The sequence below is a fragment of the Carcharhinus amblyrhynchos genome, chromosome 6 (genome assembly GCF_965287045.1).
Source record: "Carcharhinus amblyrhynchos chromosome 6, sCarAmb.v2.hapA, whole genome shotgun sequence".
In the NCBI taxonomy this organism is placed as follows: domain Eukaryota; kingdom Metazoa; phylum Chordata; class Chondrichthyes; order Carcharhiniformes; family Carcharhinidae; genus Carcharhinus; species Carcharhinus amblyrhynchos.
Window position 1 is genome coordinate 25,718,046 of NC_137329.1, and position 23,497 is coordinate 25,741,542.

The window sequence follows — 23,497 nt, forward strand, 5'->3', positions numbered from 1 at the left end:
CGCAATCTCTGTGCCTGGCGCAGAATGTGTAGATTGGAGCGGGACCGGAGATTCACCGGTGACTGGTTTAGCACATTCTGCATCAGCACCAAACGTCACCGGTAACTTCCCAACCTCCACCACCGGAGGTAATCTGATTCCCACCTATAAATGTGCATTTAAATATTCAGAGTCCGTTCGAGGCTGGATATTCCATGCCTTTTGCGGCAGGGTAGCACAGTGGTTAGCACTGCTGCTTCACAGTTCCAGAGAGCTGGGTCACTGTCTGTGTGGAGTTTGCACATTCTCCTCATGTCTGCGTGGGTTTCCTCCGGCTGCTCCAGTTTCCTCCTACACTCCAAAGATGTGCGGGTTAGGTTGACTGGCCATGCTAAAATTGCCCCTCAGTGTCCTGAGATGTGTAGGTTAGAGGGATTAGTGGGTAAATATGTAGGGATATGGGGGTAGGGCCTGGGTGAGATTGTGGTCAGTGCAGATTTGATGGGCCAAATGGCCTCTTTCTGCACCGTAGGGTTTCTATGATTCTATGATTCCCTGCTCCCGGGATTTTCCGACCCCTGGGTGCAGCGATAATCAATACTGATCTCCACGAACAGAGACCAGGCCTGATGACCATGCTGAGGGACTCGAAGACCACTAAAGGTGGTCGGGGACATGTCTGGGCATTGCCCATCTGGCACTGCCAGGGTCTTGAGACCAGTGCCATAGAGGCTGGGGCATGAGAGAGGGGGTTCATGAAGAGGATCATGAAAGATGGGGGGAGGCCAATGCCAGTGATCTTAAGTTTATTTATTAGTGTCACAAGTAGGCTTACACTAACACCGCAATGAAGTTACTGTGAAAATCCCCTGGTCACCACACTCCATCACTTCTTCGGGTACACTGAGGGATAACTTAGCACGGCCAATGCACCCTAACCAGTAGATCTTTCAGATTGAGAGGGGAAACTGGAGCACCCGGAGGAAACCCACACAAACGTAGGAAGAATGTCAGACTCCACACAGACAGTGACCTAAGCCAGGAATTGAACCCGGGTCCCTAGCGCTGTGAGGCAGCAGTGCTGACCACTGTGCCACCATGCTGCCCAGTCCCTCCCCAATCTTGGTTGGGTGGGGGGGCTGGGTAAACATCCCTTCAATGAGGGGAGGACGTCTATGTTGGCAGGAGAGAGAGAAGGAATCCTCAATTTCAATTTGATATTGGGGTCCCCATTAAAAATGGTGCCCGATCTCTGTGGAACCCGTCTTACTTAGGTTCTGCCCCACTCAGAATTGGTGCAAACTCGCCCCTTCCAAAAAAATGCCTAAGTGTGGGACATGGGTTGTCACACCCGAAATAACACTGTCATTTTTGGGGACCATTCCGCCCATGAGGTTGTGTAAAATGTTACACAAATGCAAGCTTTATCCTTTTTGTCTCAATTTACACAAGGGAAATTCCGCAGATGTTAAAGATTTATTTAACATTTAAGCGGTTGTCAAAGTTAAGAGCCACAGCAAAGTTAGAGCCTTTTGGGTTGAGTGACTCTGGTGTCTAGTTAATATAGCTCGCTCCCTGACTCATGATTCCTCCAGGGGAAAAAAAACATCATTTCTAATTTTAAACAGTTATACTTGGCCTCAGTTTTAACAAGAAACCTCTATCAATTTCCTGAAAGTTTATGAAAATCTATTTGCTCTTTAAATTACTGCTAAGTAGTTTACTTTATCTTTTTATCACCTCACATTAGGCAGAATGTAACATGACACTGAGAGACTGACACCAATTCATAAATTATAAATCTTTCCCAGCGGTGATAGAATTGTAAACACAATTATGTATAAGAGCCCGAAATGGATACTTTTGGATTGTGGAGGGGAACTCTGAACTGGCTGTCCAACACCGCTTGTACACACAGCGCACGCACGCACACACAGTTAGAGAAATAGCATTAGAGAAACGTTAAGAGACTAAAAGCCCCTTTCAGGGACAAACCCCCAGAACCTGACAGCCTCCATCCTAGGGTTTTAAAAGAATTACCTGCAGAAACAGTAGATGGACTGTTTATGATTTTCCAACATTCCCAGGGACAGGATTTTATTTTTCGCTGGTGTTCCAGTTTCCCTCCTCTCTTCACTGTCGAAAAACATAGAATCCCGACAGTGCATTCGGCCCATCGACAACAATCCCACCCAGGCCCCGTAACACCACATAGTTACCCTGCTAATCCCCTGCAATAAGGGGTAATTTAGCATGGCCAATCATAGCATCCCTATGGTACAGAAACAGGTCATGTGGCCCATCGCGTCTTAACTGGATAATCCCATCCAGCCCGTAGCCCCAAGGACACCTGCAAACTCCACTCAGACAGACACCCAAGTCCAGAATTGAATCCAGGTCCCTTGCGCTGTGAGGCAGCAGCGCCAACCAATGTGCCACTATGCCACCCCAGTCAAAAAAAGTCAATGGTGAATCTGCCCGGCAGCCACTTAACACCCCGAATCCTTGTCATAGAATCATAGGTTTCACACCAACACATTAGAAATACCTGAACTCCCATCTAATCCCATCTGCCAGCACTTGGCCCAAAGGCTTGAACATTATAATGTGCCAAGTGCTCATCCAGATACTTTTTAAAGGATGTGAGGCAACCTGCCTCCACCATTCCCAGGCAACACATTCCAGACCGTCACTACCCTCTGAGTGAAAAAGTTTTTCCTCCCATCCCCCACTAAACCTCCTGCTCCTTGTGAACCTATGTTCCCTTGTGACTGACCCTTCAACTAAGGGGAAGAGCTGCTCCTTATCCACTCTGTCATTGTCTCTCAATCTTGTATTCCTCAATCAGGTCACCCCTCAATCTTCTCTGTTCCAATGAAAACAACCCGAGCCTACACAACCTCTCTTCATAACTTAAATGTTCCATTCCAGGCACCATCCTGGTGAATCTCCTCTGCACCCCTTCCAGTGCAATCACATTCTTACAATAATGTGGTGACCAGAACTGTAACAGTACTCCAGCTGTGGCCTCATCAAAGTGCTACACAACTCCAACATGACTTCCCTACTTTTGTAATCTATGCCAATAAGTGTCAATTTCTCAGAGTTGAAACTGAGAAATTATTTCTCCTTGATAAAATATGCCTTTTTTAACCACCCTACTAACTTACCCTTCTGCCTTCATAGATCTATGGACAAATGAGCCAAATCCCTTTGTTAGGGTGGCACAGTGGCAAGCAGTGCTGCCTCACATATTTTAATCCGGTGTTGAGAGACTTCTTACCGTGTTTACCCCAATCCAGTGCCGGCATCTCCACATCATGGTCTCACAGAGCCAGGGAACTGGGTTTGATTCCCGGCTTGGGTCACTGTCTGTGCGGAGCCTGCATGTTGTCCCCATACCTGCATGGGTTTCCTCTGGGTGCTCAGGTTTCCTCCCACAGACCAAAAGGTGTGCTGGTTGGGTGCATTGGCTGTGCTAAATTCTCCCTCAGTGTCTCCGAACAGGAGCTGGAGTGTGGCGACTAGGGGACTTTCACGTAACTTCATAACAGTGTTAAGGCAAGCCTGCTTGTGATGCTAATAAATAAAGTTTAAAACTTTAACTTCCTAGTGTCCCACCATTCATTGAGTACTTTCTTGTCAAATTACTCTTTCCAAAGTATATCACCTCAAATTTTTCAGGGTTAAATTCCATCTGCTACTTATCTGCCCATTTCACCATCCTTCTCGTGTCCCAGACACTCCACCTCACTACTAACAGCCCATCCAGTTTTTGTGTCACCTGCAAACTTACTAATCCTACCCCACACATAGTCATCAATGTCACTTATATAAATAATGGGAGGCCCAACACAGATCCCTGTGGAATGCCACTAGTCACTGACTTGTGTGCTTTGGGTATAATGTGGGGAAGTGTAAGGTTTCTTGCTTTCGTCATAAGAGTAGCAAAGCAGACTATTTATTCAAAAGATGTAAGACTTGTAAATGTTGCTGTTCAGGAGGATCTGGGGTATTGTAAAAGGGTAAAAGAAACACAGAAAGTTAGCAAAAAGATGCAACGAGCAATTGGGAAGGTAAATGGCATGTTGGCCTTTATTGCGAGGCGATTGGAATACTAGAATAAAGCAGCCTTCCTAAGAGGCTTTGAAGGAAACCAAACCTGGAGTAGTGTGTGCAGTTTTGGCCTTCAAACCTCAGGAAGGATGTACTTGCCTTGAAGGCGTTTGAGGTGATCTCATAAGATTCACACGAGGTTTTGAATGAACATGACAGGGTTGACACTGGGAAATTATTTTCCCTGGCTGGGGGATCTAGAACATGGCTGGGGGGAACGGAACAGGGCTGAGATGAGAAGAAATCTTTGCACTCAAATCAATTTTTTGAATTTTCTGCCCAGAGGGTTTTGGCTGAGATTTTAGGTCTTTCAGAGAATCAAGAGATGTCAACAAAGGGTAAAGTGGATCTGAGGCAGAGTATCCACCAGAATTGTAATGAATGGCGGATGGTACATGCTCGAGGGGCTGAATGTTCTACTCCTGCTCATACTTCGCACGTGCTAGCTCACATACACACTGCACACATAAGTAATAGACAGGTAAAGACAGCAGATTTCCTTCCTCAAAGAGACATTAGTGAATTAGTTGAGCTTTTAATGACAATCCAAAAATTTCAAAGTCACTTTTCTCGAACTAGCTTTTTATTTCCAGATTTTGTAAGTTGAATTCAAATTCCCCATTAGGGGGGGATTTGAAGTCTTGTCCTCTGGATTACTAGTTCAGGGACCTCTTGATTCTCTGATGAAAGCTTGTTGATCTGAAGCATTAACCCCTGTCTCTCTCTACAAACTCTGACTGGCCATCTGAGTATTTCCAGCATTTTCTGTTTTTACCTCAGATGAGACGGCCTCCTTCTGCACTGTCAGGATTCTATGATTCTAATACTAGTCCACTAACACAACCACTGCACTATCACATCACTTAGTTATCAGCATGAAACAATATTTTTGATAAATATTTTTGCTGTAAAATTAGACGATCTAAACCGTGCTTTATATTAATGCAGCAGACATTTTATGCAATGTGGCGTTGGACACAGTGGCCAGAATTTTACAAGCCCACCCGCCATGGGAATTGGAGCGGATGAGGGGCAGAACAGGGAAAAATCCATGGAGCTTGGGTGGGAAATTCCGGCCCTTACCGCTGGCAGGATCCTGCAGTCCCGCTGAGGGTGACTACCCACCCTCCCCAAACCACCTTGTCATGGATTTCCCGGCAGTGGGCCAGGCGAGCCACGTAAAATGCCATGGACGTCGGCAGGACTGGAAGATCCCGTCGGTGTCTGAGGGTGAACCACCTCCACTGCTGGAAAACAGGCCAGTGAGGTTTACCACGTTGTGGATTCAGGCAGTGGTGGAACTGGCTTCGGGGCACACAGTAAATTCCCTACAGCGCTGAGAGAGTTAGAAATGTTGTGCCAATGATGAACAATCTCCAAGACGATTGGCCAATGTCAACGTCAAGGGTGGATCAGGAAGGGGGGTTAAAGGGGAATATTTAGTTCAAGAATTAAACATCCAGTTAAGGTTCAGCCTTTTAAAAGCAACATTCGCCTTAGCAATCCCATAGTTGTGCAAAAGGCAGCACCTAGGTGTGACGATGTGCTCAGCCTCAAAACATCCATTAACTCGTAATTCTCGAGTGAGGACAAGACAGCACCTGTTAAATATGGGCGGGATCTTCCAGTCCCGCCGATGTGTTTTGTATGGCCTGCCCAACCCGCTGTGGGAGGGCGGGGGGGAGGCCAAACCTTGGGCAGGGCTGGGGAGGGCCGGACAATCCTGCTGAAAGTTTCTGAAGTTCCGGGGTCAGCAGTAAAGTAACCCTGTGGAATCTGCGGAAATGGCACTTCCCTGGGAGCGAGACTGGGACACAGAGGGCTGGGCTGAGCAGCTAACTCAGCCCTCCTGGGATAGTCACTGGCTGATAAACAACTTGGTGCTGCCTCTGAACACACTGTGTCACCATTGTGATGGAAAGTTTGAAGAGACGAAATATGACAGGCAGATTAGAGCGATAATTACAAACTAAAACCCCACAGAACAAAGTTTGACAGGTGGCACAATGTCCATCTGTTTGTGAATGTATGACAACCAGGCAACAAGCTGTAACAATGTGCAACACTGGTAGTTAAGGCATGTCACACCTTAACCACACAGTTCCAAGCCACAGCTGCATTGAACTGGCACATAGTGCGCAGAGTACCTGCCAGGTTTTCAAACTGGGACCACAAAAATCTATTGCTGCTTCTGAGAGGAATGTTAAAGCCTGCCTTGGATCATCAGCCTTCCATATGTATCACCATTATTTTGACATCTTGAATCTCATAGAATCCCTACAGAAGGAGGCCATTCAGCCCATTGAGTCAGCATCAACCACAATCCCTTCCAATCCCTATCGCCATAACCCCCTGCATTTATCCTAGCTAGTCCCTCCGACACTGATCCACCAAACACGCACATTTTTGGACTGTGGGAGGAAACCGGAGCACTCGGAGGAAACCCACGCAGACAAGGGGAGAACGTGGAAACTCCACACAGGCAGTGACCCGAGCCGGGAATCGAACCCGGATGCCTGGTGTTGTAAGGCAGCAGTGCTAACCACTGCGCCACCATGCTGCTTCCCTGGAGACCAGAATACAATCCCTATCCCCATAACCTCCTGCATTTATCCTAGCTAGTCCCCCTGACACTGATCCGCCAAACCCGCACATTTTTGGACTGTGGGAGGAAACCCACGCAGACAAGGGGAGAATGTGGAAACTCCACACAGGCAGTGACTCGAGCCAGGAATCGAACCCGGACGCCTGGCGTTTTAAGGCAGCAGCGCTAACCACTGCGCCCCCATGCCTATTCCCTGGAGACCAGAATACAATAGGGGAAGGAGTCGTCAGCCGAACAACAGTCCGACAGGCCATAAAATAAGCATTCCTTCAATGGAGGCCACCATCTGTATTTCAGTCAATGGGAGCAGCATTAGTTCTGTGCCAAGGGAGTAATTTTTGGGCTCCCACAATCCATACTCATGGAGAGATACACCCATGCCCATTAAACCCTGTTGGATGTCAGAACTCCACTCACCGAGACTGCCCAGACTGGGGTTAGGGCACAGGATCTTTCAACACAGACGCGGGAACAACCATCACTGAGGCGTACACTCCATCACTGACGTCTCCTCGTGCCTTTTCTAACAAAGTAAAGCTGGACTGAAGAGGGCCCGCAATTCAGCAGACAGGCGGCACAGTGGTTATCACTGCTGCCTCACAGTGCCAGGAACCTGGGTTCGATTCCTGGCTTGGGTCACCATGTGCGTGAAATCTGCATGTTGTCCCTGTGTCTGTACGGGTTTCCTTCTACAGTCCGAAAGACGTGCTAGTTAAGTGCTTTGACCATGCTAAATTCTCCCTCAGTGTACCCGAACAGGCGCCGGAGTGTGGCAACTAGAGGATTTTCACAGTAACTTCATCCCAGTGTTAATGTAAGCCTCCTTGTGACATTAGAAAATAGAAAGAAAGTTTTTTTTTGCTGCCGTGTCCATGTAATGTGTTTCACCAAGGAAAAGCAGATTCCACAGGCACTATACTTGGTGGTGAGGTGTACACAAACATACTAAAAATAGTCCTGCTTGGAATCACGTAGAAATTAAATATAAATAGTTCAAGTGGTACATTAGTTGGCAGTGACATGAAACATAAAGTTTATCCCACGTTTACAGAGAATCTGACCAGTTCAGGGTTATGGAAAGTAATTTGACTTCCTTTCTGGCGTGTATCCCATATTCTGAAAGTAAGCAGCAGAGAAGCAACCTCAGGCCCACGTTAATCTGACCAAGGATTCCAGTTAATACTGCAAAATGATGACACTGCAATCTGAATCATGTGGTTATTTTCACTCAGACTCACACAAATTGCGATATTCAAATACACCCCACTGCTTCTTTCCTATTTCCGTAACTTCCATTCACCCCACCATTGGTCCTACCACCCTCTCAGGTTTTGTGCACTCCTCAAAATCAGGCCCAATTTCCATTGTTTCTTCACCGGCGGCCATGCCTTCCATTGCTTGGGCCCCAAGCTCTGAGATTTTCTCCCAAAACCTCTCAGTCCTCCTTTAAGCTGCAACCGATAACTTTGACCAAGCCTTTTGGTCGTAATCTTCCTATAAGAACATAAGAAATAGGAGCAGGAGTAGGCCACCTAGCCCCTCGAGCGTGCCCCGCTGTTCAGTAAGATCATGGCTGATCTGAAGTGGATCAGTTCCACTTACCCGCTTGCTCCCCATAACCCTTAATTCCCTTATCCATCAGAAATCTATCTACCCGTGACTTAAACATATTCAAGAGGTAGCCTCCATCGCTTCAATGGGCAGAGAATTCCAGAGATTCACTGCCCTCTGAGAGAAGAAGTTCCTCCTCAACTAGAAAGCGGGAAAGTGGAACTGAGCAGCGACAGATCAGCCATGATCTTATTGAATGGCGGGGCAGGCTCGAAGGGCTAGATGGCCTACTCCTGCTCCTATTTCTTATGTTCTTATGTTCTTATTTTGAGGCTGTGCCCTCTAGTTCTGGTTTCCTTTCTAAGAGGAAAGAATCTCTCTACCTCTACCCTATCTAGCCCCTTCATTATCTTATACGTCTCTATAAGGTGACCCCTCAGCCTTCGAAACTCCAACGAGTATAGGCCCAATCGACTCAATCTTTCCTCATAAGCTAACCCCCTGATCTCCGGAATCAACCTGGTGAACCTTCTCTGTACTCCCTCCAAGGTCAATCTATCTTACGTGGCTTGGTGTTACGTTTTGTATGATTACAAAGTGCCTCGGGATGGGTGAGAAATGAACAAAGAACTAACTGATGCATGTTTTAGTACATGAACGATTCCTACTCCTCTCAGGAACCATCAGAAGTTGCAGCTTCCCATGCAGTGGAATTCTATCCACTACCAGTCCATGCCGAGGTTATTCTGTTAACCCACGAAAACCTACATCTCAGCAACAGCATCATGGGCGGCACAGTGGTTAGCACTACTGCCTCACAGTGCCAAGGACCCGGGTTCAATTCAGGCCTTGGGGTGACTGATTGTGTGAATTTGCAAATTCACACATTCTCCCCGTGTCTACGTGGGTTTCCTCTGGGTGCTCCGGTTTTCTCCCACAGCCCAACAGATGTGTGGGTTAGGAATTTGAAATCAGTAAAAAAAAATCTGGAATTAAGAATCTACTGATGATTGTGAAACCATTATCAATTGTCAGACAAACTCATCTGGTTCACTAATGGCCTTTAAGGAAGGAAATCTGCTGTCCTTACCTGGTCTGGCCTACGTGTGACTCCAGAGCCACAGCAATGTGGTTGACTCTCAACTGCTCTCCAAGGGCAACCAGGGATGGACAATAAATGCTGGCCAACCAGCAACACCCATGTCCCACGAATGAGTAAAAAAGGTTGATTGGCCATGCTTAATTGCCCCTTAGCATCCAGGGCAATAGCAGGGTAAATATGGGGATAGGGCCAGGATGGGATTGTTGTTGATGCAGGCTTGATGGGCTGAATGGCTTCCTTCTGCACTGTAGGGATTCCGTGATTTTGTGAAACTCTCACACGTCTCTTGGATGGGACGTTTACACAAGGTTTCCATTACCCTCTCTGGGGGTGTAAAAGGTCCCATGGAACTATTATGCTGAAGGGAATAGGCGTTCTCCACAATTACATGGTCACTATTTACCCCACAGTAAATATGACTAAAAATAGATTAGCAGTTAATTATCACACTGCTCTTTGTGGGATCTTGCTTTATACAATCAGGCTACCACATTCCCGACATTTCTACGCACTTGACAAGTACTTACACAGCACAGAAACAGGCCAGTTGGCACAATGAGTCTATACAAACATTTATGCTCCACACAAGCCTCCTTCCCATCTTCATTTTAACACGGTCAGTACATTCTCCTATTCCTTTCTCTGTCTCATGTATTTTTCGAACCTCCCATAAAATCTATTGAAAACTTTTCACCTCAACCACTCACTGTGACAGTGAGTTCCACATTCTCACCACTCTCTGGGTAAAAAAACCTTCTCTTGAATTCCTTACATTGGGATCCTACTTTAATCTGGTCTGTGGGCTCCATATCTCCATTATAGATGAGACCACGGTATTTCACAGCTATGGCTACTGCTCAGGTTCATGGCACAAATGCCTCAGCCAATATTATGTGCTCATCACTGCAGTTTCCAGCCCCAGTACACCAGTAGGAATCAATAAAGCAAGAGCTTTCAATTTTTCTTTTTTTAAAGTGAGTGTCTGGATTCATAGTGGACAGAGGGTAGTTTACTCTTTCTTTACTTCGAGGGTGGTAAGGGCGTGGAATGCCCTGCCTGCAGCAGTTGTGGACTCGCCAACTTTAAGGGCGTTCAAATGGTCAGTGGATAGGCATATGGATAACATTGGAATAGTTTAGGTTAGAGGGTCATTAGATTGGTTCCACTGGTCGGCACAACATCGAGGGCCAAAGGGCCTGTACTGCGCTGTAATGTTCTATGTAGAGGCTCGCAGTCACTTTAAAGAATTAAGATTGTTGGGTCCAAGACAGAACCTCATTATGCTGAGATTAGTGCTAAAGTGGATTGACATTCCTGACCGCGTTACACCGAGTTCCGCACCGCAGCAGACCGCGTTACACCGAGTTCCGCACCGCAGCAGACCGCGTTACACCGAGTTCCGCACCGCAGCAGACCGCGTTACACCGAGTTCCGCACCGCAGCAGACCGCGTTACACCGAGTTCCGCACCGCAGCAGACCGCGTTACACCGAGTTCCGCACCGCAGCAGACCGCGTTACACCGAGTTCCGCACCGCAGCAGACCGCGTTACACCGAGTTCCGCACCGCAGCAGACCGCGTTACACCGAGTTCCGCACCGCAGCAGACCGCGTTACACCGAGTTCCGCACCGCAGCAGACCGCGTTACACCGAGTTCCGCACCGCAGCAGACCGCGTTACACCGAGTTCCGCACCGCAGCAGACCGCGTTACACCGAGTTCCGCACCGCAGCAGACCGCGTTACACCGAGTTCCGCACCGCAGCAGACCGCGTTACACCGAGTTCCGCACCGCAGCAGACCGCGTTACACCGAGTTCCGCACCGCAGCAGACCGCGTTACACCGAGTTCCGCACCGCAGCAGACCGCGTTACACCGAGTTCCGCACCGCAGCAGACCGCGTTACACCGAGTTCCGCACCGCAGCCAACTGCATTATACCAGGTTCACACTATAGCATACTGTGTTATACTGAGCTCCACACTATAGCAGATGTCAGGCCAAGTTCTGGGCTATTCTGGACTGCGTTATACCAAGTTCCGCACTATAGCTATTCCTGTGCGACTAAAGAACATAAGAACATAAGAATGTAAGAAATAGGAGCAGGAGTAGGCCATCTGGCCCTTCGAGTCTGCCCCGCCATTCAATAAGATCATGGCTGATCTGTCGCTGCTAAGTTCCACATTCCCGCCCTCTCCCCATAACCTTTAATCCCCTCTCTTATCAAAAACCCATCAACCCGCGTCTTAAAAATATTTAGCGAGGCAGCCTCCACCACTTCAACAGGCAGAGAATTCCAGAGATTCACCACCCTTTGAGTGAAGAAGTTCTTCCTCAACTCCGTCCTAAACCGCCCCCCCTTTATCTTGAGGCTGTGCCCCCTAGTCCTACTGTCCTTTCTGAGCAGGAAGAGTCTCTCCACCTCTATCCTATCCATCCCATTCATCATCTTATACGTCTCAATGAGATCTCCCCTCATTCTTCTAAACTCTAATGAGTACAAGCCTAGTTTATTCAGCCTCTCCTCATAGCTCAACCCTCTCAACTCCGGCATCAGCCTAGTAAACCTCCTCTGCACTCCCTCCAAGGCCAAAATATCCTTGCGTAAGTACGGCGCCCAAAACTGCACACAGTACTCCAGCTGCGGCCTCACCAATGCCCTATACAGCCGCAGCAAGACCTCCCTACTTTTATATTCAATCCCCCTCGCTATGAAGGCCAGCATCCCATTCGCCTTCCTGACCACCTGCTGCACCTGCAAGCTGGGTTTTTGCGACTCATGCACAAGGACCCCGAGGTCCCTCTGCACCGCCGCCTGCTGCAGTTTTTCTCCACGTAAGTAATAGTCCTTCCTACCATTATTCCTACCAAAGTGGACCACCTCGCACTTGCCAACATTAAATTCCATTTGCCAGTTCCTGGCCCATTCGCCCAGCCTATCTAGATCCTTCTGCAGACTCTCCACACCCTCCGCACAATTTGCCTTTCCACCAATCTTGGTGTCATCAGCAAATTTCGACACCATACACTCGGTTCCCTCCTCCAGATCATCTATATAAATGGTAAATAGCTGAGGTATACCACGTTTCAGGCTATTCTTTGATTTGATTTGATTTATTATTGTCGCATGAATTGAGATACAATGAAAAGTATTGTTTTTTGCACACTACACAGACAAAACATACTGTTCATAGCGTACATAGGGAGAAGGAAAGGAGAGGGTGTAAAATATAGTGTTACAGTCATAGAAATAGAACATTATTAGAGAGTTTAAAAGAGTTGAAAAAAGAGCACAGTTTTAATAACACGGAACAAGAGTAAAAGACGGAATTAGAGGATATGCTGGGAACAGCTTACAAGAGGTTGCCACGCTCCAGTACCACCCTGAATTTTCTGGACCACGTTATGCTGAGTTATGCACTTCAGTGGATTGTGTTATAGCAGGAATGCAATATATTAGTGACTAACTCAAATTAACAATTCCTAACATGACTAAACCTTAAAAGGTACTTCACTGACAGTGAAGAGCTTTGAGACATTCCGAGGTTGCTCAAGGCACCATATTATTACAAATTCTTTCTTTCTAACATCATATTCCTGTAGACATTCCTCCCCCAGTAACCAGCAGGTACAATCGGAGGCATTTGTGTGAAAACTCACTCCCCACCTCACCACTGCTTTAAGGTGGGTGTTGTAAAGATACCCAGTCAGATTGCTGCATGTCCCTCTAATGTTCATACATAGAACGATGCCCGTCATAACCTGTTCACGTTAAATGGGCTAACCCCTCTGTTCAAATACCGGGTAGAGAATGCTAATCCTGCGTCCCAGCTAAACATCTCCCAACAGTAATAACTGCACGTGATCTCTCCTCCCACAGCAGTCAGCCCCATGAATGAACAAACATACCAAGCAGAAGCAACAACTCGCCTGACCTGTCATCTAACTATCTTGAGTTTCTCCGAAAGTACATTGTAGCTAATTTGATACCACAGAAAATAAGAGTTATAAAAGCAAAATTACGGGCAGCACTCTCACCTTCGAGTCAGAAGATTACGAGTTCACGCCCTCTCCGGAGATGTAAGCACATAACCTCCGCTGACACTCCCAGTGCAGTACCGAGGATGTACTGCACTGTCGGAGGGAGCGCCACGCTGCCAGGGGAGCATGGACCGAGGGAGCGCCGCGCTGCCAGGGGAGCATGGACCGAGGGAGCGCCGCGCTGCCAGGGGAGCATGGACCGAGGGAGCGCCGCGCTGCCAGGGGAGCATGGACCGAGGGAGCGCCGCGCTGCCAGGGGAGCATGGACCGAGGGAGCGCCGCGCTGCCAGGGGAGCATGGACCGAGGGAGCGCCGCGCTGCCAGGGGAGCATGGACCGAGGGAGCGCCGCGCTGCCAGGGGAGCATGGACCGAGGGAGCGCCGCGCTGCCAGGGGAGCATGGACCGAGGGAGCGCCGCGCTGCCAGGGGAGCATGGACCGAGGGAGCGCCGCGCTGCCAGGGGAGCATGGACCGAGGGAGCGCCGCGCTGCCAGGGGAGCATGGACCGAGGGAGCGCCGCGCTGCCAGGGGAGCATGGACCGAGGGAGCGCCGCGCTGCCAGGGGAGCATGGACCGAGGGAGCGCCGCGCTGCCAGGGGAGCATGGACCGAGGGAGCGCCGCGCTGCCAGGGGAGCATGGACCGAGGGAGCGCCGCGCTGCCAGGGGAGCATGGACCGAGGGAGCGCCGCGCTGCCAGGGGAGCATGGACCGAGGGAGCGCCGCGCTGCCAGGGGAGCATGGACCGAGGGAGCACCGCGCTGCCAGGGGAGCATGGACCGAGGGAGCGCCGCGCTGTCAGAGGGGCAGCGCCGCGCTGTCAGAGGGGCAGCGCCGCGCTGTCAGAGGGGCAGCGCCGCGCTGTCAGAGGGGCAGCGCCGCGCTGTCAGAGGGGCAGCGCCGCGCTGTCAGAGGGGCAGCGCCGAGGGAGCACCGTGCTGTCAGAGGGGCAGCGCCGAGGGAGCGCCGCGCTGTCAGAGGGGCAGCGCCGAGGGAGCGCCGCGCTGTCAGAGGGGCAGCGCCGAGGGAGCGCCGCGCTGTCAGAGGGGAACTGCTGAACGAGGGCCGCACTGTGGGAGGGGAAGTACAGAGGGAGGGCTGCACTATCGGAGATGCTGAGCGGGATTTTGCGGCCTCGCTCGAGCGAGACCAGAAATTCCCACCCGAGGTTTACAGACATTTCTGTTGTCCCCCCCTTGCCCGCTCCGATTCCAGGGCAGGCGAGGCGGTGAATTCTGGCGGTTGCCTTTCAAATAAGATGATAAACTGAAGTCTATTCTGCCCTCTTGGCTGAAGGTTAAAAGAAAAAGCCATGACTCTGTTCTGACAAAGAACAAGAGAGTGTCACCATGTGTTCCCACCAATATTTATCTACAACAAACATCACTTAAAACCAGATCATCAAGTTAAGATCGCGTCGCTCTTGGTGGAAACCTGGTCTTGCGCAAACTGTCTGCTACACTTCCAACATAACAACAGTGACTACACTTCAAAAGTACTTCATTGGCTGAAAAGGAGGAGGCGGGGGGGGGGGGAACATCCAGGGGCTGGGAAAGGTGCTATGGAAATGCAGATTATTTCTTTGGGAGGTTTACAATGATTCCCAATTACAGTTACAGTATCAGAATCAATTTATTGGCATGCATCCCCCCCCCCTCTCCGCACTGCAATTCAGCAGATTTGGTGTATTTATAGCTGGTATCATAAATAGCTATGCTGAGCTGTTCACTTCTGGTATAAAAAGTAGCAAGGTAAGGTAGCTTCGCAGAGTTAATTATTAAACAGCAGCTGCACTTTACTCGGTATTAAGTCTGCCGCTGAGTAACTCCATACAATACGTCAGAAATCTGACACAGCCTGGAAACTCAATGCTTCTCGTAAACTCAGCTGCTCCCTGCTTTAAAGAATAAAGTCGCTTTGCTAATGAACAGAGGCGGAACCATGTGAGTTTAACTTGAGTGACACTTGTTTGAACTGAATTTTTGAACGAGAAGTAGTTTGTTTTTGTACTTACAGCAGTAGAGCCCCGGGGGTTTTGCTTCCTGCTATTTGCTGATCCTTTAAAAAGGGCAGATGTTTTTTTTTGAAAGAAAGCAGGTTGGCTTTTTCCTGCTCAGGACGAAGTGTGTGTATGTGGGGGTTTTTTTTTAGCACATTTTCCTCGCGTTGCTGGTAGCCATCTGTAGCCCCGTGGGACGGGGAGAGAAACACCACAGTTCACCCCCTAAATAATCACTAGTTCAGCGTGTTCCTCACACACACACACACACGTTTGAAAGGTTGGTCTCACACTGTGTGTGTGTGTGGCTCTGGGCTGGGTTAATTGCAGACACTGTGCCCAATCAGAAACTGGGGAGTGTTATAACTGACGTTTCCCAGGCTCTGTCAGCAAGTTAAAAGTTATCATGAGCCGGTGGGAGTGACATTTCATTTATTTCTCCCGAATCCCTCCATCCTGGCCACTTGACAGCTTTCTCCGTGTCCTTCTTAAGTGGAAGTTTCCAGAAGCTGTCCAAGGAATTCGATTCATGAGCTTTGCAAATGATGTCACCACTTGTACAAGTTAAACAGCCACAAGTGTTCCCTTGTTGCTGCTTGACTTATCCACAACAAACGTTGCACCACAACGTTGACGTTCAAGGGAGGAAGATTGATTCTTCTTCTGTTAACTGCAGCGTGGATAATTGGCACGCTTTTTTTTCAAAAAAAAACAAGTTGCTGCTCTCAAAATGTCCATCCAAGGCAGGTAGCCTCCAGTCAGAATGGATACTTTCTTTTCTGATTTCACCCAGAAAAAAAATGGGGATACCTTGTCATTTGTTCCACATCCCCTGCCAAACTTCAGCTGAAAATAAAACTCAAAACATCTGCAGATGCACAAGACAGAAAATGGTGTTTGCGTGCCTGCACCACATGGAATTCTTTCCAGATAGCTCTGCTCCACTGGGTGATGGGACTGGCTTGGGAAGTCGATGTCAAGGAAGTCCTGTCACATAAAGGGGAAAAAAACCTTACATTTATGTAGCACCTTTCACAAAGTCAGGACAATCCAAAGTGCTTTACTGTGAAGTACTTTATAGTATAGGGAACACTGCAACCAATTTGTACACAGTCAGATCCCCCGAACATCAAGGTGATAATGACCAGTGATATTGGTTAAGGGAGAATGATTGGCCCAAAACACCAGGCCTTGCCTGTTTTTGAAATTCCAGTTCTCTTCCCACACCGAGTGGTGCACAAAGATGTTCGTCTGTTTCCACTGCTAGTAATTCTGGGAACAGATTGACAATCTGTCGCCTGAGGCTTATAGCTTGAGCGGTGCCACTTCACATCAAATGTGACCAACCAGCCGTCTCTCAGGCTCTTGCCACCAACCATTGACGTGTTTGAAGCATTTGGATGACACTCCATCTATTTGGCTGCATTATGAACACATCCCCCCCGGACCATCAAGACCTGGGGTGGGATTTGAACCAGGAGCTTCTGGCTCAGAGGCAGGGACACAACCCACTGTGCCATAAGACTTCTTGTCATTGAATAGGAACATGGGATCTTTGACCTGAGGGGGCAGGCAGGGCCCTGGTTTAACCTCTCATCTGACAATGCAGCACTCTCTCAGTGTACGGGGAATGGCAACCTAGATTCTAGGCTCAAGTTTATAGAGTGGGACTTGAACCCACAACCTTCAGACTTAAGAGGTGAGAGTGCTGCTTGCAGAGCCCCATGGCTGATGCTGCCACCCTGCACTCTGGAGGTTAATAGAAAGAAGCAATCATGTGTTCTTGCTCCTGATCGTTACGCAATGATATTTGCTGAAATTGGGCATGTGGCAATCAATATAGGTCAACGAGCATAAGGGATGATGCATGAATGGGATAACACAGAAAAAGGCCATTCACCCTTTCCTGCCTATATCAGACTCTACTTTGCAAACAGTTCTAATCATATTCATCTTCCCTGTTCCCTTATTCCTTTAATAAATTCTCTCCATCCATCTGTCCAATGCAGATCTGATTTTTAAAAATAATATTTGCTCAGTGAATGTGTGTATGGCTGGCAAGGTCGTAATTGTTTTTGTGAATGTGGTGGTGAGCTGCCTTCTTGAATCTCTGCTGTCAATGTGGCATAGGTACACCTACAGTGGTGTTAGGAAGGGAGTTCCAGCATTTAGACCCAGCAACAATGAAGAAGCGATTATCGATCGTTTCTATCCCAACCAACTCTGAAAGTGAACCCCACATCCTGACAACTTCCAAGTGCAAAGAAGCTTCTCCCGGCAAAAAGGATTAATTCCGTTCCCGTGTGAGTCACACAGAGAAAGATTTACCAACACCTTGGTTATATTTCAACGTCATCAGAACAAGGGTAAACTACATTCTTGTTCCACTTGAGAACCATGACCTCTTAAACATCCACCTGAGAAAAGGTAGACAGGACACCAGTTTAATGTCTCAACTAGGAGATGGTCATTTGGTCCGTCCCAGTGCAGTACTGGACTGAGAGTGTCAGTCTAGATTTTGGGCTCAAGTCTTTGGAGTGGAACTTCTAAACTGTGAAATGAGCATGTTATCCACTGAGCCATTGAGTCAGATCATTCACATTAAGGATATAAAGTGGAAAATAATCAGGTTTAAATGGAATACTTTCCACTTAGCTGCATGAGTGCTGCTCCAACATTCGAGAAGATCAACACCATCCAGGATAAAGAAGCCCACTTTACTGGCATGCTATCCACTACCTTGAAGTTGCATGCTATGGGGAGATGATAGCCGAGTGGTATTATCGCTAGACTATTAATGCAGAAACTCAGCTAATGTTCTGGAGCCCAGGCAGTGCAGGATTAACCATTAGGCTGAGTAGGCTTAAGCCTAGGGGCCCAAGAGCACAAAAAAATTGGTTTAATCCTTTCAAGGTTGAATAAATTTTCATAACTATACCCTGTGGGTGAATTAATGTAACAAATACCTATAAATAGAGGAAATTCATCTTCGGACTTGTATTACATGCAAATAAATACAAAATGAATGCAACAAAGCGTTTATTGTCATGCTATAACATGTATACATACTTATTTTAGGGCATACTTAGTTACATATAGTACTTTTTTCAACATTCGCCCTTACATAGTATTAGTCCCACATCACAGCACGTTGACTGTCACCACTGCCTCCAAATTAACAATCATCATCTGATCATTCACCAATATCAACATTAAAATCCTTGGTGTCTAAATCACTCCCACTATCATCACTGCATAATCCATCATCAAAACTGTTGTTGAGCGCATTTACCGCCTGTGAAAATGAGCTCTGGCAAGAGATTGACTACAGGAGGTGTATCCAAATACTTACATTTGCTTTAGAATTTTTCTGTCCTTCATGAGCAGGTGAGCCTTCATTTTCAGCACTGAAGAGGATCAAAATCTATTTGCACTCAACAATGAGCGATGAGAAACTTAGTCATCTGGCACTCACGCACATTGAATCAGACATGGACTTCAGTGGCTCAAGAAGGTGGCCCAACACTACCTTCTCAAAGGCAGTTAGGGATGGGCAATAAATATTGGTCTTGCCAGCAACGTTCATATCCCAAAGCTAATCTTTTCTTAAACTGTCAGGTTTTGATTGCATACAAAACATATTGAATAAAATCAATCATTCCTTTCATACATTGTGGCTTTTTTAAGTGTTCGTAGGACATAAAGTCAGTAGTGAATGACTTAGCAGGGTCTGCGCTCCATGTGCAGTGCCACAGGCAAAACAAATGCGAAAGACATGGATTTATTCAACAGCATGTAAATCACTTTTGGAGAAATGTGTATATATTTCAAAGGATCGTACACGATACAGCAACAAAAACATGAATAATTGCTGAAAGTTGCTTTTGGTGGGAAAATAATCAAATTAACTGGGCAAATTGAAGACAAGTTAAGGATTTAACTATGAATAAGTGGCCCCAAGATTTTCCACCTTCAACACTACAAATCCCACAGGAAAATCTAAAATGGGTGTTAGATTGACGTAATACACCCAGGGAGTCTTGGTCAATAAACTGCAACAATCTTAAAAACAAAAATAATAACTCCAGGACAAATATAGTTGATGGAAAACAGCTGCTGTTATTCAAGCATAAATGATTTGTTCTTATAATGATAGAATGACACAGCAGAGAAAGAGGCCATTCAGCCCATCATACTGGTGCCAGCTCTTAGAAAGTGCTGATAGTTCCACTCCTCCTACCCTTTCTCCTATTGCCTTATCATTTCTCATTTTCAATGATTCATCCAATTCCCTTTTGAAGGTTACTATTAAACCTGCTTCCCTCTCTTTTAAAGCAGCACGTTTCAGCTCACAACTCACTGCTTATTTATTAGATCAGGATAAGGGAGGCCATTCAGCATCTCAAGTTTGTTCATTCAAGGAGACCGTGACTGATCTAAATCCATTTTCAGGCAAAAATCGGAGCCTATATCTCAGTGAAAGACCAGCCTTGGTTTCTTGTTGAGATGCTGATGCTCAGCCACACATTTTCCACCACTTTCTGCTTTTATCCCAGGCTTTAGGATTTTTAAAATATATTCACGGGTTGTGACAGTCACTGGCTAGCTCAGCAACTGTTGGCGTTCATTAGAGGAGGTGATGGTGACTTGCCTTTTTGAACCGCTGCAGTCCATGTGGTGTGTACAACCACTCACAATGCTGTCAGGGAGTGAGATCCGGGATTTTTGCTCAGCGACAGAGAGGGAACGGTGACATATTTCCACATCAGGATGGTGTGTGACTTTGAGGGGAGCTTACGGGTGATGATGTTCTCATGCATCTTGTCCTTCTGGGTAGTGGGGGTTTGGAAGGCACTGTTGAAGGAGATTTGGCAAGTTGTTCTAGTGCATTTGGTAGGGGTACACACTGCCGACACAGTGTGCCATTGGTAAAGGGAATATGGGCAGGAGTATGGGCAATCAAAAGTCTGAGATCACGTCCCAATCGACTCAAGAACGGCTTCTTCCCTGCTGCCATCAGACTTTTGAATGGAACTACCTCACATTAAGTTGAGCTTTCTTTGATGGTGAGCTGCCTTCTTGAGGCACTGCACCCACAGTTTTGCTGGGAAGGCCGCACCAGGATTTTGACCCAGTGACAGTGAAGTAACAATGATATTTTTCATGTGTGACTTGGAGGAGAATTTGAAATGGGTAGTTTTCTCTTGCATCTTGCCCATATGTCTCTATGTCTTCCCTGTTAAGCCCCATCATAATTTTAAAAGTCTCTATCTCGGTCTAGAGTAAAGAACCCCGGTCTGTTCAAGCTTTCTTGAAACAGATCTCAGTTCTGGTAATATCCCTGTAAATCTGTCCGTTTGTACTTTATGTAATATGGAGAACAGAACGGCACCAAATTCTGGTCTAATTGATATTTGATGCAAATTTAATATCCCTTGACTCTGTGTACACTTCCCACAGCAGCCAGCATAATTAAGGACCCCACACACTCCGGAAATTCTCTCTTCCACCTTCTTCATTTGGAAAAAAGATACAAAAACCTGAGGTCACGTATTAACCGATTTAAGAACAGTTTCTTCCCTGCTGCTGTCAGACATTTGAATGGACCTACCTAGCATTAAGTCGATCTCTCTCTACACCCCAGCTATGACTGTAACACTACATTCTGCACTCCTTTCCTTCTCTATGAACGGTATACTTTTCTCTATATACTAATACGTGACAATAATAAATCAAATCAAAATCAAAGGGATTTTCCGGCCACGCTCGCCCCAAAACTGGGAAATTGTGTCCAAGGTCAACAGACATTTGCATGTCCCCCCCCCATACCATCCCCCCCACATGCCCACCGGCTACGGGTCAAGAAGACTCCCCCCCCCCGTGTTTAAGGTGATGGATGGGCTGACAATCAATCAAGCAGATTTTCCTGGATAGTGTTGAAATTCTTGTGTGTTACTTGAGCTGTAGTCATCCAGGCAAGCGGATAGTATTCAAACACACTCCTATAGATAGATGGTGGGCAGACTTTAGGGAGTCAGGAGTTAGCTGCCTCAGAATTCCCAGTCCCTGACCTGCTCTCCCAGTCACAATATTTATGTGGCTGCTCTGTTTATGTCTCTGATCAACGATGACTCTCACGATGTTGATAGTGAGTGATTCAGTCATGGAGACGCAGTTGAATATCAAAAGGAGATGTTTTGTCGGGGATGGTCAGTGCCTGGCACTTGCGTGGTGCCGCGAATGTCATTTGCCCAAGTCTGAACATTCCTCCTTTCCATCTGAGTCTGTCAGTTGGTGAAAGAGAAATACTCAGAGAGCGTTGAGAAAGCTGCTACACCCCACACAGCTGCACTCTCTGCTAAACAGGAACTCCGGCAGAAACATTTTCCCTTCCTGTTGTCACAACAGGAGAGGATGGTGCGTGCTACCCTCTTCCAGTCCCTCACCCCAGTCTTTCCACACCGTTCCAAAACTGTCATGGAAGTATCCTTGGGGGAAGATTGTGTGTCACTCTTCCAGAGCGGATATTGAGTTTTTCACAGCGACTTTTCTTCATTCATTTGTGGGACATGGGTGTCGCTGGCTGGCCATCCCTGGTTGCCCGAGGGCAGTTCAGAGTCAACCACATCGCTATGGCTCTGGAGTTACATGTGGGCCAGACCAGGTAAGGATGGCAGATTTCCTTCCCTAAAGGAAGGAAACCAGATGGTTTTTTCCACCAGTTGACAATGGTTTCATGGTCATCAACTTGATTGCGGTGTTAATGTAAGCCTTGTGACATTAATAAATACATTTAAAACTTAAAACTGAATTTTCTGGGCCTTCTTTCGGAAGTACTAATCACAAACTACAGACCTTGTTTCCTTTAATCCCCAAAAGTACAGCTTGTAGTTTTTTTTCTCCTGTCTGAAAGCAGGTTCATCAAGCCTGGCGGATGGTCAAATCATCATCCCCGATGGCAACAGTTCTGACCTGGCATCATGTTAGCAGATGAAACCAGAAATTGAGACAAGCAATTAAAGGGGTAATTTTGGATATGCAAAGCCAGCATTTAGTGTTTTTTTTGACAGAGTCGGATACAGGTGATGAAGATATCAAAGAGTGTCTCACATTCAGCCTTAATTTGGTGCTATTATCACTTCAAACCCCCAAATCAAGTAAGTTTAAGTAAGTTTATTTATTAGTATCACAAGTATGCTTACATTAACACTGCAATTACTGTGAAAATCCCTCAGTCGCCACACTCTGGCGCTTGTTCAGGTACACCGAGGGAGAATTTAGCATGGTCAATTCAGTTAACCTGCACATTTTTTTTGGACTGTGGGAGGAAACCGGAGCACCCGGAGGAAGCCCACGCAGACACAGGGAGAATGTGCAACTCCGCATAGACAGTGACCCAAGGTGGGAATCGAAACCTGGGCCCTGGCCCTGTGAGGCAGCAGAGCTAACCACTGTGCCACCCAAATCAAAATGTCATTTAAAGGACAATCAGCAGACAAGGTTAAGAGGAGATTTGATTGCTGTGCTCAAAATCATGCAAGTTTTAGTGTCTTGATGGAGTAACTCAAGAAAAGCTATCTCCAGCAGCAGAAGTGAAGAGTACATAGATTTAAGGCGGTTGACAGGGGAATCAGAGCTGACATGAGCAACCATGCTTTTGCACTAGGAGGTATAATGATTTGGAAAGTGTTTCCTGAAAGCAGATTCAATTGCAACATTCAAAGAGGAACCGGGTAAATACTTGAAGAGACTCTGGGATAAAGGGCAGGGAAGTGGAACTAATTAGATTCCTCTTCAAAGAGCTGACTCAGGTAAGATGGGCCAAATAGCCACCCATGCTGTATCATTCTATCATTCTCATGAAGCAGCTCTCTTGAGACTTGATCAGGAATATGATCTGCACTGGGACACCACAGTTCATTAAAAACTTCAGAGGCCAGGCAAAGTGCAATGTTAATGACAATTTGCATTTATATATTGTCTTTCAGATTGCAAAATATCCCCATGCATTTCACAGAAATGATGACCAAATAAAATCTGACACTGAGCAACATAAGGAGATATTAGGCCCGGTGATTAAAAGGCCGATCACTTTGACCCAAGTGAAGGA

General features: G+C 47.1%; 1 protein-coding gene across 7 annotated transcripts in view; it reads right to left on the bottom strand.

Annotated features, from left to right (window-relative positions):
* Nucleotides 1-15,666, bottom strand: part of LOC145343759 (F-actin-monooxygenase MICAL2-like) — a 255,306-nt gene extending 239,640 nt beyond the window's left edge. For all 7 annotated transcript variants that reach the window (XM_080190063.1, XM_080190062.1, XM_080190065.1 and 4 more), the window contains exon 1: nucleotides 15,403-15,666. The gene's annotated coding sequence lies outside the window, so the exon portion shown is untranslated. The remainder of the gene's footprint in view (nucleotides 1-15,402) is intronic.
* Nucleotides 15,667-23,497: the final 7,831 nt, after the last annotated feature.